Source organism: Copadichromis virginalis, linkage group LG4 (assembly GCF_057382275.1).
Source record: "Copadichromis virginalis isolate Kocher_CV1m ecotype Utaka linkage group LG4, C_Virginalis_male_GT1.1, whole genome shotgun sequence".
Lineage (NCBI taxonomy): Eukaryota > Metazoa > Chordata > Actinopteri > Cichliformes > Cichlidae > Copadichromis > Copadichromis virginalis.
This window is the reverse complement of record NC_140621.1, coordinates 5,182,152-5,192,270: the sequence shown is the minus strand read 5'-3', so window position 1 is coordinate 5,192,270 and position 10,119 is coordinate 5,182,152.

Sequence of the window (10,119 nt, the reverse complement as noted above, 5' to 3'; positions counted from 1 at the left end):
ACAAAAAAAAAAGAAACGAAACGGAAACATTCCAATTAAAGCAATGACGGAGGGTGACGGTGTTATATCTGCTATGACATCATATTGATATTACTAGGTTAAACTCATGTTAAATGAGAGAGTGTGAATGAATAAGAAAAGAGTGTAGCGGGTTCTTATCTGGAGTGCAGTCAGTATAACCACGGTGTGGTGCCGGGGTCGCGGTACAGCTGTCCGTCCACGTAGAGCCGGTCCACAGCGATGACAGCACGGGAGCCTTTCTGGATAAAGCTACGTCAAACTGGGAACAGGACCTTGCGTCGTTCCAGGATCTCTTTGGGGAACTGGTCGTTCACGCTGAAGTCCGTTCCTTTCAGCTCTCTGCCGCGACTCTTCACCTGTTCCTTTTGTTTGAATTGGCTGAATTTGGCCACGATAGGCCGTGGTCTCCCAGTCCGCGACCGAACGCCCCCCAAGCGATGTACTCTATCGAAGTCGATGTTCTTTACGGTGTCCTCCGGCAGCTTCAGGTGGATTTTGATGAAGCTTTTCACCGTTGCCTCCGCATCCTCTCCGGTAGATTCTGGAATACCAGAGAACACAAGATTATCTCTCATGCTACGGGCTTGTAGATCGATAACGGACTCTTTTATTTTTTTATTTTCAATGTTTAGCTGGATCACGTTATCGGTGAGAGATTTGACCGACTCCCGTAGCGTGGTATTTTCAGCGGCAAGCGTTTCCACCTGCTGCTGGCTGAATTCCAGGGATTCTCTCAGAGATTTAAATTCCCGGTGTAAGATCTCCACCAGGGCCAGCCTCGCATCGAAACTGGACAATCGCTTGTCGATTGACTCCAGGATGTCTGCGATGTCTTTGCCGGCAGGCGATGTTGTACCGGGGGATTCTGCCGGGCGAGATCTCTTCGATGACGGCGTCTCAATTTTGGTCGGGGAGGATGTACTCTGGGCCTTCTTCATGACTAAATCTTGAAAACAGCGGTCGATGTAATCTTGGAGAGCGTCTAAACTCTCCCCGTTGTCCTCCAGGGTGTTAGAGATGATAGAACAGATGTTGTTAGTTATATGACAATCGATTAGTATATTTGGTAATATTGAAGCTTGAAAAACCTTTGTTAAACTCTAAGCTACCATTTGCTTTTTTTTTTTCCGCCAATTCTCCGGCGTCTGACGTCACCTACAACATGGGTCGCTTACCTTACTCGTCACTTCCGTCACTTACCGTCCTCCCGTGTAACTTTTGAGTACTAACAAATGCATGCGCCAATCCACAAACAAATTTGAAGCAATATGACTACATGTACAGCTATTTTACAAATGTGTACATCCAATACATTTATACACAATTTATTCAGTTGTAGCTTTTTGTCTTTCAAAAATCTTTCTGTGCATACAAATTGTCATGGTCAGGGTAAGTGCTGTTTTCTTCCAGTTCATTGGATCTCCAGCTTCTAACTTCCAATAACCAAATCTCTGTTCAGTCACTGGTCTGCTCGGCAGCTTCACTGCTCATGCTCCTGCCTGCCTCCCTGCCCAACTCACTGGAACAGCTCAGATCTCCAATCTTGACTCACTGCTAACCCGGACTGTTCACAATTTGTCTGTTTCACCCTGGATCAGTGTCTAGAACACCCCTTGACTCCTGTTTCTTCTGTTACAGTAATTCTGAGCACCCTGGCTCTTTTCTCCAGTCTAGCCTTCACCCTAAACCCACACCACAAGATTCCTGGCTGTTACCCAGTTTTGTTTGTGTGTGTGTGTGTGTGTGTGTGTGTGTGTGTGTGTGTGTGTGTGTGTGTGTGTGTGCGTGCATGCAAAGTAAAGATTTGACTCCTACCCTCAGATTACCAGGCTTGTAGCATTGTATTTAAAAGATGAAATGTTGCTCATTTGCATGCAATATCGGCATGAAGATAAGGGTTAAATGTAAATGTTACGCATAAAAAACGGTCAATTTACCATTTAAACTGTTTTTCTTTGTCCTTAGTGTTATATATATATGACAACACAGCAATCGTGTTCTCTCCCCAAAGCTGTCATGTTATCGTCATGTAATACCAGGCTCCACAATGAAGTGTTTTTCTGTGAAGTGTTCTTTATGCTGTTTACAGTTCCATGTTCTATATCAGGTTTTTTTTTTTAAAGATGTCAAAGTTGTCTATGGTTGCTTGAACGGGATCAACTGGTTTTTTTTGTTTGTTTTACAACCTCCAGTTCTTTTCCAGAGCACCCTGACTGTGTATGTGCATGGATTCTGCACGAAAGCCTACACAAGGCACAATTGTTTTAGGAAAAGCAAATGGGTGCTGGTGCTTGAAGTACTTTAACCTAATTTTAAGAAGAAAAAAGAACTGTAACCATTGATGAGCCATCTCTCTTGTGGTGGGTTTGTACTTATGCTAGCTTCCTGTATGACTCATCAGAGCCATATCTGGAAAAGTACACCCTTACTCTAACCATACAGGAAAACAATGTGCACAACAAGCACAATAGTTTAATTCCAAAAAGTTTAATACTTCATGTAGGCTATTGTTATAATGTTTAACTCCTGGATTATGTGGGAAGTCCTTTTCAGTATCTGTAATTGGGGGTGTGATTCTGTCCATGTGAATGCCCTCACTTTAAGTTGTGATATTAATTTAATATGAATTTCTGGTTAAATGCTTTATTGTAATGAGCTCAGAGAAGGCTGTGTTTTCAGACCTGAAAACAACTTCCTGCTTTTACATGTTTAGCTCTGGGGCTCTACCAAGTGGATAAAGATCTGCACTCAGACTGTGTCACCTAATTCTTGCAGTTTCTAAATTAAGGGGTTTATCATTAAGGGGAAAAACATCCAAACCAGCATGGCCCTCTGTGGAAAAAAAGTGATTGCCCCATAAACATAATAACCCTCTGAGGTCCAAAATATAATTGGCCATTATTGATTACTTTTGATTTTACATGTGTATTTCACCTTCAAATTGTTTTTTTCCTTGCCTTGCTTAGTGTCATTCTTTTCAGCTCCACCTCAGGTGTCTGAATTTACAGTTATTTTTTCATCGACATACTCTATTAACACAACTGATCTGAAATAACACAAAAAAACAAAATCCTAGTAGTAGTTGTATTTTGATTTTAACTGTAAAATCCACAGACGTGTTTAGTAAATTATTTTCATAACTTGAAATTCTAAATTTTGAAAACTTAAGCCCAAATTTTTAAAACAATAAAGTCATATACAAAACAGGAGGTGTATCACTCCTGTGCTCCACCTGGAGACAGTGTTTACACTGTAACCTGCCTTAGTGAGTGATGAATGTCACAAACACACAAAATAAAACAATGAATACACAACACACCAACTATTCACTCCACGCTAAAGGTCACAAATCTGGTGAGGAGAGGAGTTGCAGAGGTGGTGGGCTTGCATTTATTTTGTACAGGAGGAAGATGTTCGCAGCTGATTCGGACTGCCAACAATGAGGATAGATAGTAAGGTGGTTATGAAGGGGAGACGCGAGATCTGTAGTTTTATTTTAAAGAACTTAACCTCTTTAGCACGCACACCTAACCCTAAATGTGATCTCCTCCCTTTTGGCTCCGTATATGGGGGCGTTGTTGCTTAAGAGGATAATTTCCATCCATCCATCCATCCATCTTCATCCGCTTTGTCCGGGGCCGGGTCGCGGGGGCAGCAGCCTAACCAAAGAGGCCCAGACCTCCCTCTCCCCAGCCACCTCCTCCAGCTTATCCGGGGGAACACCAAGGCGTTCCCAGGCCAGCCGAGAGATATAATCTCTCCAGCGTGTCCTGGGTCTGCCCCGGGGCCTCCTCCCGGTGGGACATGCCTGGAACACCTCACCCAGGAGGCGCCCAGGGGGCATCCTTGTCAGATGCCCGAACCACCTCAGCTGGCTCCTTTCGATGTGGAGCAGCAGCTGCTCTACTCTGAGCCCCTCCCGGATGGCCGAACTTCTCACCCTATCTCTAAGGGAGAGGCCAGCCACCCTTCGGAGGAAGCTCATTTCTGCCGCTTGTATCCGCGATCTCGTTCTTTCGGTCACTACCCACAGCTCGTGGCCATAGGTGAGGGTAGGGACGTAGATCGACCGGTAAATTGAGAGCTTCGCTTTTACACTCAGCTCCCTCTTCACCACGACGGACCGGTGCAGCGTCCGCATTACTGCAGCTGCAGCCCCAATCCGTCTGTCGATCTCCGGCTCCCTTCTCCCATCACTCGCGAACAAGACCCCGATATACTTGAACTCCTCCACTTGGGGCAGGAACTCATCCCCGACCCGGAGTGGGCACTCCACCCTTTTCCGGCTGAGAACCATGGCCTCAGATTTGGAGGTGCTGATCCTCATTCCCGCTGCTTCACACTCGGCTGCGAACCGTTCCAGTGCGAGCTGGAGGCCCTCACCCGATGAAGCCAACAGAACCACATCATCTGCAAAAATCAGAGATGAGATTCTGAGCTGGTCCAGTAGGATAATTTCAATTATTGGATAATTAATGACTTGATTTTGTTTTGGGTTTTTTTTTTTGCCAATGACCTTTCTTACAGTGAATGAATGGCATTTGCCAGCCAGCAGTTTATTTATTAGGTCTGATCTTCATAACTCTGTCCACTGTAATTTTTAATTGGCTAATTTAATCTTAACATACAATTTCAGGTTTATTTGAACAATTTGTATACACGTCACTGAGGAAGGTCTTAGACATGCTTCTGGCGGAGAGGAAAGGTGTGTTTGGTATTGCGTACTTTCCTTAATTTTTAAATACACAGCTTCAGATGCCCATTGTTGGAGTATGTTGGTGAACCTGGAAAGTGAGGATGGGAGCGAGGACGAGACCGGAACAAGAATACCGAAATAGGAGATTTCTTCTCATGTGTTAAACGTTTTTTGTTGTCTTTCACTATGTAGCAATTGTGTCATCTAGTTTTGGAGGTGGACTGCTACTCTGATATTATTTGACATTACAGAGAGAGGCCCTGTTTCCAAGGAATTTGAGGGGGTGGGTTGACTCTCTAGTGAAAGCACCAGAAGATAAACATGGTTGTAAATTTCTGGGCTTGGAAAAGCTCTCTGGATCTTTTTGCAGGTTGACGGAGGACCAGAGATGGTTGTCATGGCAACGGGAGTTTTGCTGACAGAAGGATGAAGTGGCGTTTCCATATAATGAGATGCCCAGAAAGCTTCAGAAGAACAAACATGAGCTGATATCAGACATAAGGCCAATCTAAACTGTTTTGATCAATCATGTTAATACCATGTTTCTGTGACATGCAATAAAAAAGTGTATACTGCAGCCTTTTGTCTCTGAGCCAGAGAGAGGAGGTCCACGGCGCCATGAAAAACATATTTTAAATTTGAACCATTTTGATAATAAATTTTTAAAGTGTAACTGGAGCATATAATTGTCTTCTGTCTCATAAAAACATCTCCCTACAGCTCCTGCCAAATTAAAACATTCTTAATTTAAAAAAAAACTTACTTAAATGAATACATTCAACAGCTCTCGTGAGATGAACGGGCATTTATGCTATATCTCTTCCAACACAGTCACATGCAATTTAGATAATCATCTTAATAACTGCCGTAACTGTCAGTATGGCAATTGTATGTACTTGAATTTTAGGTTTATTGAGGTTAAACTGTATATTGTACACTGGCCTTGAAGAAACTGTATGTAATACACAAGGTAAAATACATTCAGACATGTTATTCAAGCATATTATGTATATTTTGAACCACATTTATTTCTGGGAAAATGTACTGTATAGTTTCCTCTTAAGCTGAATGTTTTGGTGGGACTAGGGGTCTGTAGCAGACTGATTTTATGTTCTATGATTTTTTTTATCGTGGAGAGAAAAGATGAAAGAATCTAAATTGAATCCAGCTTCAAAGAAAATATTAAGGTAATGTGAATTGGATCAGTGGATAATCTTGTCTCCACTTTCAAATAAGATACTCTTCGAGAGTATCTGTTATATAAATTATAAGACCTTTAATTTTTAAAGCACAAAAACTGCAGTCTGACTTAGATCGTAATACAAACCAATTACTGCATGTGTGTTTTCTGACTGTTCACCATCAGAATGTCCAAAAAAGAAAATACAGCAGCATTCAGTGACCACAACAGAGAAGCCAGTTCCTGTAATATTCAGCATCTGATTCTGTTTAGAATTTCTGCTAAGCAAATGTTTATGGTTGAACTAAGTAACTGATCATTTACAGTATTTCACAGAGTCACATAGTGTTTTGCATTATGTAAATGTTACTTTAAGCTTCTAACTTACTTTCAGGTGAAATAGGTGTTTCAGTAGGAAAGAGGGTCCAGGAAAACTTCATCCTATGCCCCCTTCCCCTAGTGAGAGTCGTTTTTCATTTAACTGTCACCTAAAGATTTACCTCTTGAATCGTTCCCTCAAGGCCCCCTCCTCTCTAAGATAAGGAGAAGGCTTTTGCTATCTGCCTAATGTCTCATGGTGCCTGGATGTGTCAGTCTAACTTACAATACCTAATTGCGTATGTGTAGAATAAAATATAAAACACATATATGATGCTTTCTTTTCCATCTCTTTAACTAATACCTCTATATGTATACCATTGTTAACATACATGATCAATACATAAAAGAAAAAGGAATTTCCATCACAACATATCGATATAAGTACGATGCAGTTTAAATGAAGCAAAGATTGAAAATAGAAGTTATTGCATTGAAGGTAATCTGAATTGGGAATCTGTGGCTGCAATTAATCATTTTACTGGAAACTTAATTAGAACTTAATTCATCATGAAAGAAGCTAATATTTCTGTCCTAACATCATTTAAATAGTAATAAACTACTAAGTACTTTATTACAATACAATACAATACAGTAGAATTTTATTTATATAGCATGGGGGTAGTGCTTCACAGTAAGGAATAAAGGTAAATGATTACACTTAACAGGAAGTCATTAAAACAAGGTAAAATAGAGAAACAAGCAAAATCATCAGTAAGTAGAGATAGGCAGGAATCATGATTATCCAGAGAGAGAGTAGCAATACAGCAATTAATGAGCGGTGAGAATTAGCGAGTCGGAAAGCCAGGTTGAATAGGTAAGTTTTCAAACGTGCTTTAAAGGATTCAATGGAGTCAGAGGCACGAACGGTAGCGGGAAGACTATTCCAGAGGTTTTGTTCTACAGAGGCAAAAGCACGATCACCCCTAGTCTTCAGACAGTGCCTGAGCTGGGCCAGAAGTAACTGACCAGATGATCGTAAATAACAGCTGGGAGCATAGAGACTGAGGAGGTTGGTGAGACAGTCAGGGGCAAGGTGGTTTCAAATTCAAATTTTATTTGTCACATACACAGTCATACACAGTACGATATGTAGTGAAATGCTTGGACAACTGCTCATGACCTAAAGAAAACAAAAAAGGAAAAGGCTATGAATAAGATAGGAAATAAATATGAAAAATTAAAAAGGGTAAATTTAACTAGGAAGGAATAAAATATAAATTAAGGTTAAAAATGAAATAACTGTACAACACAAATTAGAATGAAGGGTAAATTTAACTGGGAGAATAAGATAAAATATATAAATTAAAGTTGAAAATAAAATAACTGTACAACAAAATACACAATATAGAACTGTATAAGAATGTATGAAGAAATATAAATAAATATATACACAATAACAGCAGCTGTACAAGTATTAACTGGAAATGAAGAATATAATGTCCAGTGTTGTGCAATCCACATTATGTCTTCTGCAGTGCAAATATGCTTAAAGTGATTTAAGTGATGAAGTGAAAACAATGTCCAGAATGTCCAGTGTGTGTGTAAGAACCATATGTGTGGGTCAGTACTGTGTGGTGGTGTGATTGAGAGACCGTATCGCCTGCGGGAAGAATATGAAATAACTTCAAATTAGAGATGGACCGATCCGATATTACGTATCGGTATCGGTCCGATACTGACCTAAATTACTGGATCGGATATCGGAGAAAAATAAAAAATGTAATCCGATCCATTAAATATCACGAAAGCACCTCACAAAACTTGCAACACGCCGTAACTCACCTCAGAACGTTAGCACGTCGGAGCAGTATGCATCACGTGATAGAGCGGCTGTGGCATGCAGGACCTGTCGGTGGTCTGGATAGCATTTGGAGCTTCGCTAGCAACCCGGCATTTCATCTCCGACAAAGTTATCCCGAGAGAAGTAAAGCAAGTGTGTAAGTCCATCTCTGAATGTTTGTAAAGCATTCCTGCGTTAAGCTTAACAAACGACTGCCTCTTCTTGCTGCTACTTCAATCATGAAACTGCTTAACGATCAGCTGATTGGCTTTTCTGTCGCGAGTCCGTGTCTCTAGTTTGCTTTTGGCCCACTTTGCACCAGAAAGAGGAAACCAGCAGCTGAACAACAGCAGCACGTTTAAGCTTGATCAGCTGTTGTTAGAATGTATTTAATCTTACTTTCTACTCCAGGATCTTTTTCTACGTAGCTGACGGCTGGTAACTGTGCAGGGGCGGATCTAGCAAAGTTTAGCCAGGGGGGCCGATAGGGCATTAACAGGGAAAAGGGGGCACAAAGACATACTTTTCTTTCTTATTCTCATTTAAAATGTCTAGCTTTTAATAAATAATTATCTGACACCCAAAGTTTTAATTTGATGCAAAATGAATAGAAGTCCATTATTGTATATAGTAACTATTAAGTCTAATATATATACCCTAGTAAGCTATAGTACTTTTTCCTTTGGGAAGGTACCATCTGTGCAGTCTGCAATTTTGTTGAAGAAAGATGTTGAATCTATTTAATATTTCTTGAAAAATAATTGATTTCTGTGCATTTTTTTTCACACTGCATCACATTAAGGTTGATTACGGCGATTAAGCATCATGAGGTGGAGCGTGAGGGGTGGTTCCCTATTTTTTATTTATTTATTTTTGTTGTTGCTGGGAGTTGGAACCCTATTAGTTAGGTTGCTTAATATTTATGCTAAGTACTCTTTAAAATACCAGAATAGGGAGGATGGTGTAGGTTTAAGTTTATTAGATTGATCAGTATTGCTGAACTATGAAATATTTTTTTTGTATACAGGTATAACAGAATAGCTTTAGTGTAGTTGTTGTTTTAAACTTGAGTATGAACTTATACAAAATGCAGCAAGATATTTAAAAAAAACAGTTTTGTTGATTAAAAAACACTATATCGGATTCATATCGGTATCGGCAGATATCCAAATTTATGATATCGGTATCGGTATCGGACATAAAAAAGTGGTATCGTGCCATCTCTACTTCAAATGCCTTAGGTTTAGGCATTTGAAAGTAAGCAGCAGAATTTTAAAATCAATACGAAATTTAATAGGCAGCCAATGTAAGTCAGAGAGCACTGGAGTCATAGAGGCAAACTTTCTAGTCCTGGTTAGGTGACGAGCCGCAGCATTTTGAACGAGCTGTAATCGTTGGAGTGAGCAAGTTGGATTCCAGAGTAGAGCGAGTTACAATGATCTAATATGGAGGTCAAAAAGGCATGTATCAGTTTTTCAAGATCTTTGTACAGCATTAAGTGTTTGACCTTTGAAATTTGGGATTTAACCACTGAGGAAACCTGTTTATCCAGCTTAAATGAACTACCCTTACAGGAACAGCCTAAGCGTTATAGAAAACAATGTGGTGGAGGAATTTTTGAAAACATTCCTTTAAGGAAAAACCCCCAATAAAACACAGTTTAAAAACAACCTGAAAAATTTCAATGAAATGTCGAATATTAAAAAGGATGCTTCTGCAGAATAATCATCAGTCTTAAATGGACTAATATTACTAATGCATATGTTAAGAATTCAGCTCAATTGAAATATTTTACATTCTGTTTAATCTTTTGCATCATATTCGATAAATCATATGTTTGCAGTGGCTCTCATTTGAGGACCACATATCAATGGAAAAGGAGCTCAGAAGTATATTATATACGTGTTTTTATTCATTTAATTATAAAATATTAATAAGAAAAACAATCTGCTAATTTTAAAGGCTTGAGCACTGTATGGCATGGTTAAATGTCAATATCCATATGAAGTGCAGATCAGTGAAAACTGAGCAATCGGAAGGTTGCCTCATACAGTCACTTGA